Here is a 10,299-nt window from a genome sequence, read left to right on the forward strand (position 1 = left end):
TACATTGTTATCATATATTTTAGCTAATGTACCTTATGAGTAGGTAGTCGATTTACAGTATGTGAAGTATACTGAATGCATTTTGTGCATGTGTATGTGTTTGTATGTGCATAATGTATGACTTTATGTGTTGGTAATGTAACATGCATGAAATCACAAGCCGTATGAAAAACAGATTTTTTAAAATGATTTTTTAATTTAATTTCACCTTTATTTAACCAGGTAGGCCAGTTGAGAACAAGTTCTCATTTACAACTGCGACCTGGCCAAGATAAAGCAAAGCAGTGCGACACAAACAACAACACAGAGTTACACATGGAATAAACAAACGTACAGTCAATAACACAATAGAAAAAGTCTATATACAGTGTGTGCAAATGGCGTGAGGTGGTAAGGCAATAAATAGGTCATAGTAGCGAAGTAATTACAATTTATGAAATTAACACTGGAGTGAATGATGTGCAGATGATGATGTGCAAGTAGAAATACTGGTGTCCAAAAGAGCAGAAAAGTAAATAAAAACAATATGAGGATGAGGTAGACAGATAGATTGGATGGGCTATTTACAGATGGGCTATGTACAGCTGCAATGATCGGTAGGCTGCTTAAAGTTAGTGAGGGAGATATGTCTCCAACTTCAGCGATTTTTGCAATTCGTTCCAGTCATTGGCAGCAGAGAACAGTCATTGGCAGCAGAGTATCATGTGTAAAAACATGATCAGTGCTTGACTTGGACTGAAATAGGTGCCGGTACACATTTTAGGTGCCCGTATTGTTTACATTCAGGTGCAGGAGTTCCACAATAGTTTTGAGCTAATATTATATAAGAGGAACAGGAGTTTGAGGTGCCGCTACTCAGCGCCGGAGAGCTCTTGTGCAAGTCAAGCACTGAACATGATGTTGATCTAAGGCCAGAGGAGAACTGGATGCGGAGGAGCAAAGTGCTTGTTGTGACTAATCTATATTGTAAAATGGATCCATGGGACACTGCAGGCAGGTCGCCATAGAATCAACCAATAGGACCACATGGGGCAAGAATCTCCCAGGAACCTTAGTTCACATGTACCATGTACCATGTGACATATGCAATGGCCTCACAATCAAGCAAGTTAAACAAATAAGCTCAAAACAAATTAACAAGTGACCAAGAAAATCAGTTGAAGGAAGCAGGAACATTTCTGAAAACTGTGCAACACTGATCCCTCTGGAGTAAAGTTGTTGATGATCTACACTCCCACGTCAAATCACTTACCAAGGCTGAGTTTAAAATCAATTTGCAAATCATTTTTTTTCTCTCAAATTGCATACTAAAGGCCAAATAACTTTTGTCTCTATTTCCAGCCAACTGGATCTGACACAGGTCATTCAGGTGTTTCCTGTATTCTTCAATGACCTTTGGTCACCTCTCATATTCTCCTCCATGTGTCAAGAGTTTTGGAGTTTCTAAACCAATGTGTTTGCTTTACACCACTGTTTACTTTGGCACATAAGTCAATGGAGTATAAGTCAATACATTGTATTCAATGCCAAAAGATACTGTATGTGTCAATACCTTGTATAAGTCAATACATTGCGTTCAAGGCAAAAGAGTTGGTGATAAAGCTGCAATGGGTAAATTAGTGAACGACCCCCTCGCTCTCTCTTCTATATCTCTCTTCCTTCCTTCTCTCTCTCTCTCTCTCTCTCTCTCTCTCTCTCCCCTCCTTCACCCTCTCCCTCTCTCTCCCCCTTCTCTGTCGCTCCTTCCTCCCCCCTCCAAGCTCTCCCACCACCTCTCGCTCTCCTCTCTCCCGCCTCCACAGACAGGATATTGGCACATAGATATACAGTCACTACATTGCATTGAAGGCAAAAAAGTAGTTGATAAAGCTGCAATGGGTAAATTGGTGAAGATTCAGACAGGGAGACAGACAGGCAGGTAGGCAGGCAAACAGACAGACATAAACTCACAAACTCTCTCTCCCTCCCTCTCTCTCTCTACCCTCACCCTCACTCTCTCTCTCTACCCTCACCCTCACTCTCTCTCTCTACCCTCACCCTCACTCTCTCTCTCTACCCTCACTCTCACTCTCTCTACCCTCACGCTCACTCTCTCTACCCTCACTCTCCCTCTCTCTCTACCCTCACTATCCCACTCTCTCTCTCTACACTCGCTCTCTACCCTCACTCTCTCTCTACCCTGTCTTTCTTTACCCCTTCTTTAACCCCCTCTCTTATCTCTCCCTCCCCTTCTTTCACCCCCTCCAACCTCTCCCCCACTCTCTCTCCTTCGCTATCATTCCCTGTCTCTTCTCTCGCTCTCTTTGTCCTTCCTCTCTATCTCCCACCTCGCTCTCTCCCTCCCTCCTCAACCCTCTCCCTCTCTCTCCCCCTCCTTCACTCGCCCCCTTCTCATAGGGGTATTGTTGTTTTGTGCAGGAAGAATCTAGCTCCGGGCAGAGAAAAAAATGATGCTATTTTCTGCCTGTGTGTATCTGTCTGTCTTTTTGTTTGTTTTAAGTGAGACAACCTGTCTACTTGTATGTATTATCACCAATGTCAGTTAATTAACAAGGAAAAAACTGCCTTAATCGTGTGTCATATGTAAAATATCTCAAATTATTCTGTAAGGTTTCTACACAGGACAATAAACATCATGTATGTAGCTATGTCTTTGAGCAATTTGGCATGAATCCTGAAAGGCATGACATGTCCTGAGCGTTTCCTTTATCCTCATAGTCGGACATTGTGGCAAAGTGAATTGCAGCATGATAAAAATGCACTCTTGTTTTAACAGGCACAGTCCGCTATGTGCCTTGCATGGCCTTGAGTCTCCAAAGCCTCTTTCACTGCTCTGCAAATACTTGTTTTCTTTTCTCCTCATCTGTGGACACATTCACTGGCAGAGCAGGAAGAGAACACACATACCATCTCGCTCTCTCTCTGACCTTTCAAAGTTTGAAATCATCTCCTGGGCAACAATGGAGGAGATACTGTAGGTCGAGAGAGCGGGAAAAAAAACCTGCACTTCCATTAAGGTGTCTGCAGCTGATACACAGGCTCAAGGATAAATAGCTAATTGAATTTAAAAAACAAGTAGGTGAAAAAGGCATCAAAGCACACAGACGAGAAGAGAGAGGACAGGCGTCAAGCCAATACTAGTATTAAACTACATTTTTCCGCTGACATGCACTTTATTGTCAAAAAAAATCAGCTATCGAGATGCCTAAACTTGCTTTGGTGTCCATTTTCTTCAGAACATTTTCTTCTGAGGAAAGTACAAAATGGACCTTGAAATAAAATGTTCCTTCAGTCCGGAGGCAGGTTGGTTATTCAACATCCCAAAATATATTATTTCCGCTGACGTAAATGTGATCAGACATTGAAAGAATGTAGAGGATTAATTATATATTGGGCTATTGTACCAGCTGTAGACAGTTACATTATGCAGTCTCTGTTACAGTATATTTGATGTGAACGATGCGAATTGTACACCACATTTAAAGTACATGTCAGAGTGCAGGGCACACATGCATGAAGCATACAGTACATGCATAATATCTGCATCAAATAAACCACCTTCTTACTGTTGCATCCTCTCCCTATCTCTCTCCTCCCAGACAGACTTGTAGACAAACTGATTCTGGAAAACCAAAACTCCAGCGATGTCGATTAAGTAGTGATAGAAACGTTCAAAACCACACAAAGATCCAGAGCATCATTACAGATGATACACACAACCAATTCAAAACAGCTCCAAGGCAAGGGGAATCCTAATAAAGGCCCGACAGAGTTTCAATTCTCTAGAATCCTCTCTCTTTTTCCTGGGGCCATTATGTGCCAGTGTGGTGCAGCGCAGCACATCCAAGTTCTCAGACATTGTTGAGCTGCACCCAAAAGAACAACCATTGAACATAATTGATAATGATGGGAAATCCAGCTTAGTGTTTTTTATGCTACGTGTACCCTTACAACAAAATATTTCAGTTTTGAAACTGCAGTAAAATTGCAGTAACTGCAGTCAACTGTGGTATTTTGGACACAGTAATTGCAGAATAACTGCAGTGTTGAACTGCAGTTCTACTGCACTCTAACTGCTATTTAACTGCAAAATTACTGCAGTAAAAAAATTGTGGTATTTTGGACACAGTATTTGCAGCATACCTCAGTTATACTGCACTCTAACTAGAGTTATACCGCACCCTGACTGTAGTTATACTGTACTCCAACTGGAGTTATACTGCAATCTTTTTCTCATAAGGGTACTTCCATTTGGTTTATCACTAGATGTTTGTGGGTAGCACTTTATATTATGTTATTATATTAAACCACAATGGTGATGATCGCTGTTTATTATCTATATGTTGTCACTTTACCCCTACCTACATGTACAAATAACCTCGGCTAATCTGTATCCCTGGACTTTGACTCAGTACCGGTACCCCCTCTATAGCCTCGTTATTGTTATTTTATTGTGTAACGTTTTATTATATTTTTTACTTTATTTAGTAAATATTTTCTTAACTCTATTTCTTGAACTGCATTGTTGGTTAAGCATTGTAAGTAAGCATTTCACGGTAACACCTGTTGTATTCGGGGAATGTGACAAATAAAAAGTGATTTGATTTGATCCTCTATCATGCTGTGAAGTGTGTAATCCATCTAGAACCACTAACGAATGTCATTGTCATTACATGTGGGTAACAAGGAACAGTCACAGAAGACGGATTCTGCAGCATTGTCCTGACTGTCTGGCGAACCCAGCATTATCCTGACTGTCTGGTGACCCCAGCATTATCCTGACTATCTGGCGAGCCCAGCATTGTCCTGATTGTCTGGAGACCTCAGCATTATCCTGACTGTCTGGCGACCACAGCATTATCCTGATTGTCTGGAGACCCCAGCAGTATCCTGTCTGGCGAACTCAGCATTATCCTGACTGTCTGGCGACCCCAGCATTATCCTGACTGTCTGGCGAACCCAGCATTATCCTGACTGTCTGACGAACCCAGCATTTTCCTAACTGTCTGGCGACCCCAGCATTATCCTGTCTGGCGACCCCAGCATTGTCCTGGCTGTCTGGCGACCCCAGCATTATCCTGACTGTCTGGAGACCCCAGCATTGTCCTAACTGTCTGGAGACCCCAGCATTATCCTCAGTGTTTGTCTACTGGGCTAGTGTTTGATGAGGAAAAGACCAGGGGATGCTGTCATGGTAGGTCTTGAGAGAAAACAGTCTTCCAGGTGTTCTGATGAAATTCAATGACTCCGGAAGAGATGAAGTCCTTGGACAAGGAGAAATACAGAGAAAGACAGGAAGAGGAGACGGCTAGTAGCCTACACCAAGGTCTCAGGCAAGAGGTCCAGACTTGGGCTAATGATGCCACAATGTACAAATATATACATTTTGCTAGACACAATGAGGCAGAGTGATAGTGGTAGGAAGTACACATGGACCAAAATGCTTCTATTATCCTTGAAGTGCAGGATTCACATGATTTTACTAATTCGGCAAGGTGTCAAAATAATGCTTGCTCATATTATAAGCCTATGGTGCCATGCTTTATAATCTCTATAACATTTTCTAAGTCTGACTAAGCTGAAACGTCTTTGAAGATTACTCTGTCTCACTATCATTCTGAATCAATAATTCCAGTAATATCTCCTCTACGATGGCTTCACGACCTGTCTGTGTGCCAAAGGTTTCACCACTGCACTGCCAGAGCCCGATGGAGTCGCATCAAACTAATTTATTGATATTTAATCTCCATACAGATCTGCACTGCAACCAGCCTCACTGAAACTTCACACACTTAAAATGAACTGAAACTGCTCTTAAAAGGCACCATCATCTCCTCTACTGTTTTTCGAATATGTATGTATGTTGAGTCTGGCCATAACTACTGAATATGGTCAGTCATTACTCGCTACAATGCTGCAGTATCATATAGCATGAAAAAGGCAAAGCAATGAAACACTATGCATTAACTAGGCTTGATAACGACGTAATGAGACATACTGAGGATGACATGATTGTGATTCTTATTCAAATCATGAACCATAAATCAGTCTTTTTCACTCTCAGAATCAAAATCACCTTTATTTTCCAAATACATTTGCATGTAAACAGAATACACAGACAGACAATGAATAGAGTATACTCTCAAGGATTGACATGCACCCTTATTTATTTAAATAAAAGATGAACTCAAATAATTATTATCTTTTTCTTAAAGGAAAAATCCAATCAAAAACGATTTTGGGGTATTTTCTTCATTAGTCCATTGTTGATTCAGTCCCAAAATCTGTTGCATGTCTGCAGTCAAGTTAAGATATTTGATTTTCAAGAAGCAAAATGTCACTTGCCACCATCCTATGATCTAAAACACATCATCATGATGATGTGGCAAGTGACACTTTTGTTTCTTGGAGGTCCAATATGCAAAAAAAACTAAAAGCATAAATAAATGATTTGCTTTTGATTCATCTTGTACAGTAGGTCCTCTAAGTATGGTGAAAAAGAGGGACTCAGCAGAAGTGTATTACAGGGGACCACGTGAGTCCTGAGGCCCTCTGGGGCTGCAGACTGCAGAAAGCCTACTGATCCTAACAGAAGGGAGAGCATTAGGATCATTTACAATTACATAGCATTCAAATCCCTCCTTCCCCTTCTTTTAGACCCTATTAGATGACCTCTTTATAGTAAAACCCCATTAATTCAGGTAACATGCTGTTAAATCAATAGCTTTAAGCAATGCTACATTCTTAGCTCGCACTTCTGGATCATGTCTGAACTTAGCTTGTCGTTGTGAACCCCTTGACAATACCCGCAGGGAAGGAATAGAGGAAATATCTCATCTTTAACACAGTAAATTATTGATGTTGAGTATTAATGATCCTGAATCCAAGGATGGTGCAGGTGGCTGGATAGAGACTGTCAGAACAGAAAGCCCTTGACAGTGTTCCTCTCTTCTCCTCCATCTGCAGAGAGTGGACGTGCGGAGAAGGCTCTGAGGAAGACTCACTTCAAGCCCAGCTCAGTCCACCATCCACGCGCTACTCCCTCCCTCTCACCCTTCCAACCATCCAACCTTTGAAGAGTCCCTCACCTGCAGACTAACCTGCTTGTGCTACAGTTAGCTACTCCCAAAGAACAACACTGAAGAAAAAGCATTGCAGGAGTGATGGAAAGTATCTCTGCATCACCATTCCGTGAGTACAAATGCCTTTTCTTGGCTGGTTGACAGGACAGTGTGGGAGAGGTGGGGAATGATTGTTATCGATCAATAATGACAAACCTTCTGGCATTGACAACTTAGATGGAAAGCTACTGAGGATGGTATCTGACTCTTTAGCCACTCCTATCTGTCATATCTTTAATCGGAGTCTAGAGAAAGTATTTGTCTTCAGGCCTGGAGGGAAGCCAAGGCCATTCCGCTACCCAAGAGTGATAAAACAGCTTTTACTGGTTCTAACAGCAGACCTATCAGCTTGCTGCCAGCACTTAGCAAACTGTTGGAAAAAATAGTTTGACCAAGTACAATGCTATTTCTCTGTAAACAAAATAACAGACTTTCAGCATGCTTATAGAAAAGGGCACTCAACATGTACTACTGCACTGACAAAAATTACTAATGATTGATTGGTTGAAAGAAATTGAAAATAAGACGATTGTGGGAGTTGTACTCTCCTTCCAGCCTTTAATATTATTGACCATAACCTGTTGATGAGAGAATGTATGTGTTACGGCTTTTCAACCATATTGTGGATTCAGAGCTATGAATAGAACTAAGAGGGTTTTATTTAATGGAAGCTTCTCTAATAAATATCAAACATGTAAAGTGTGGTGTACCGTAGGGCAGCTCTCTAGGCCCTCTACTCTTTTCTATTTTTTACCAATGACCTGCCACTGGCATTAAACAAAACATGTGTGTCCTTGTATGCTGATGAGTCAACCATATACACATCAGCAACCACAGCTAATGAAGTCACTGAAACCCTTAACAGAGTTGCAGTCTGTTTTGGAACAGGTGTTCAGTAAACTGGTCATGAACATCTCTAAAACTCAGAGCATTGTATTTTGTACAAATCATTCCCTAACTCTAGACCTCTAGGCTGTTGAACAAGTTGATGAGACTAAATTACTTGGTGTTACCTTAAATTGTAAACTGTCATGGTCAAAACATATAGATTCAATGGTTGTAAAGATGGGGAGAGGACTGTCTGTAATAAAGAGATGCTCTGCTTTTTTGACATCACACTCCACAAAGCAAGAAATGCAGGCTCTAGTTTGATCTTATCTTGATTATTGTCCAGTCATATGGTCATGTGCTGCAAAGAAAAAAACTTGTTAAGCTGTAGTTGGCCCAGAACAGAATGGCGCATCTTGCTCTTCATTGTAATCAGAGTGCCAATATTAATACTATGCATGTCAGTCTCTCTTCGCTAAGAGTTGAAGAAAGATGGACTTTGTCACTTCTTGTTTTTATAAGAAACATTAATGTGTTGGAAATTCCAAATTGTTTGCATAGTCCACTTACACACCGCACTGACACAAACACTTACCCCACCAGACATGTCACCAGGGGTCTATTGACAGTCCCCAGGTCCAGAATAGATTCAAGGAAGTGTACAGTATTATACAGAGTCATGAGTGCATGGAACTCCCTTCCATCTTATATAGCACAAGTGAACAGCAAACCTGGTTTCAAAAAACAAATAAAGCAACACCTCACGGCACAACACCTCTCCTGCATGCGACCTACTTGTTGTATGTACTGACACGTATGTGTAACTGATAGACACACACACACACACACACACACACACACACACACACACACACACACACACACACACACACACACACACACACACACACACACACACACACACACACACACACACACATTCATGTTTTTTAAATGTATGTAAATTGCAAAGTATTTTGTCTGTAATGTCTTTTCCATTATGTGTCGAACGTCAGTAAGAGTAGCTCTCACCATTGGCGTCAGCTGATGAGGAGTCTGGTAAATTAAACAGGAAATCAAAGTTAGTACATCAGCCATTATAGCATTAACGGCATTTCTCTGATCGCCATCCCAGATTGAATGACAAAATACTTGTCTCAAGGACCATGTAGAAAAGCACATTTCAAAACTGTAGCCTACAACACGGTGGAACATTATGTGGAACTGTTTACATAAAAGCCTCTTCATACCAAAGTTAATCTATTGTTGCATTCTGTCAAAATATGAAACTGTAATATGGTGTACAGCGCAGGTTGTCAACCTTTTCCTTTTCGAAGACCACTGAGCAAACTTTCAAGAGTGCCCAATTGAAAAGGTTAACATAAACATAAACACTCTCACACATTTGCACACACACATAGCACATTAAGAGGCTGCTCTTTACAATAGCTCCACAGTGTGCTGGTGTTTATGACAGGTAAACCTATTATCATCTCTGCAGTGAGAGTATCTCCAGCTCTGCTCTGTGGGAGGCTCAGAGGAAAGAGATCCCAGAAGTCTTTGAAATACTTCAAACCCTTCAGTATCAGCAATAACCCAAAACACATATCTCATGAACACCTGTATTCATGGCTACTGTACAGAAACCAGTCATCTGATTGGCTGTGTTAAATCTAATGTTTTACTTTCTTCATGTTGATACAAACGTAGACTTGTGTCTTCTGATTGATGTCACTAAAACAATCCACAAGATAAACACAGTTGGAGGTGATTACACATCTAGTGACTGAAATAAACAAGAGAACTAAAGGCTATAGGGTGTCCTGAGATTTCAGTACAGACTACAGTCTGCCAGTGCCAATCATAACCATTTCCTTACGCAAAGTAAACATCCCTCTTATCTCCTTTAAGCATTGTAGTGTGAAACATAGATTGTTGTAACAAAGGTCTGGCGTGTACCTTGGTCTGATGATGTGCAGAATACTGCAGCAAAAGTACTCATGACAAAGGTTTTTACTGACCTCTAGTGATGGATTCAAAGACTGACAAGCAGTAGGGGCATACTTCAGCTCAGAGTTAAATGGGCAATCCGCAGTTCAAACAACATCACAGCAGCCACCCCCTACTTGTTTTGGTAAACAGCTGAGGGATGGGGCTGGAGAATTTTAACCACTAACAAAGCTATGAATACAAGGACTGACCATCCATGATATCAAAAGTATAGTTTTAACCATGTTTTGAGGCTATGCAGTGTTTGTTTACAAACAATGTAGTAAAACAAGCTTATATTTATGGTTCTGATGGGGTGTGACAGTTGAACTAAGCTCACGAGGCAGTTCTAAGTTGTATT

Source organism: Oncorhynchus gorbuscha, linkage group LG18 (genome assembly GCF_021184085.1).
Source record: "Oncorhynchus gorbuscha isolate QuinsamMale2020 ecotype Even-year linkage group LG18, OgorEven_v1.0, whole genome shotgun sequence".
Lineage (NCBI taxonomy): Eukaryota > Metazoa > Chordata > Actinopteri > Salmoniformes > Salmonidae > Oncorhynchus > Oncorhynchus gorbuscha.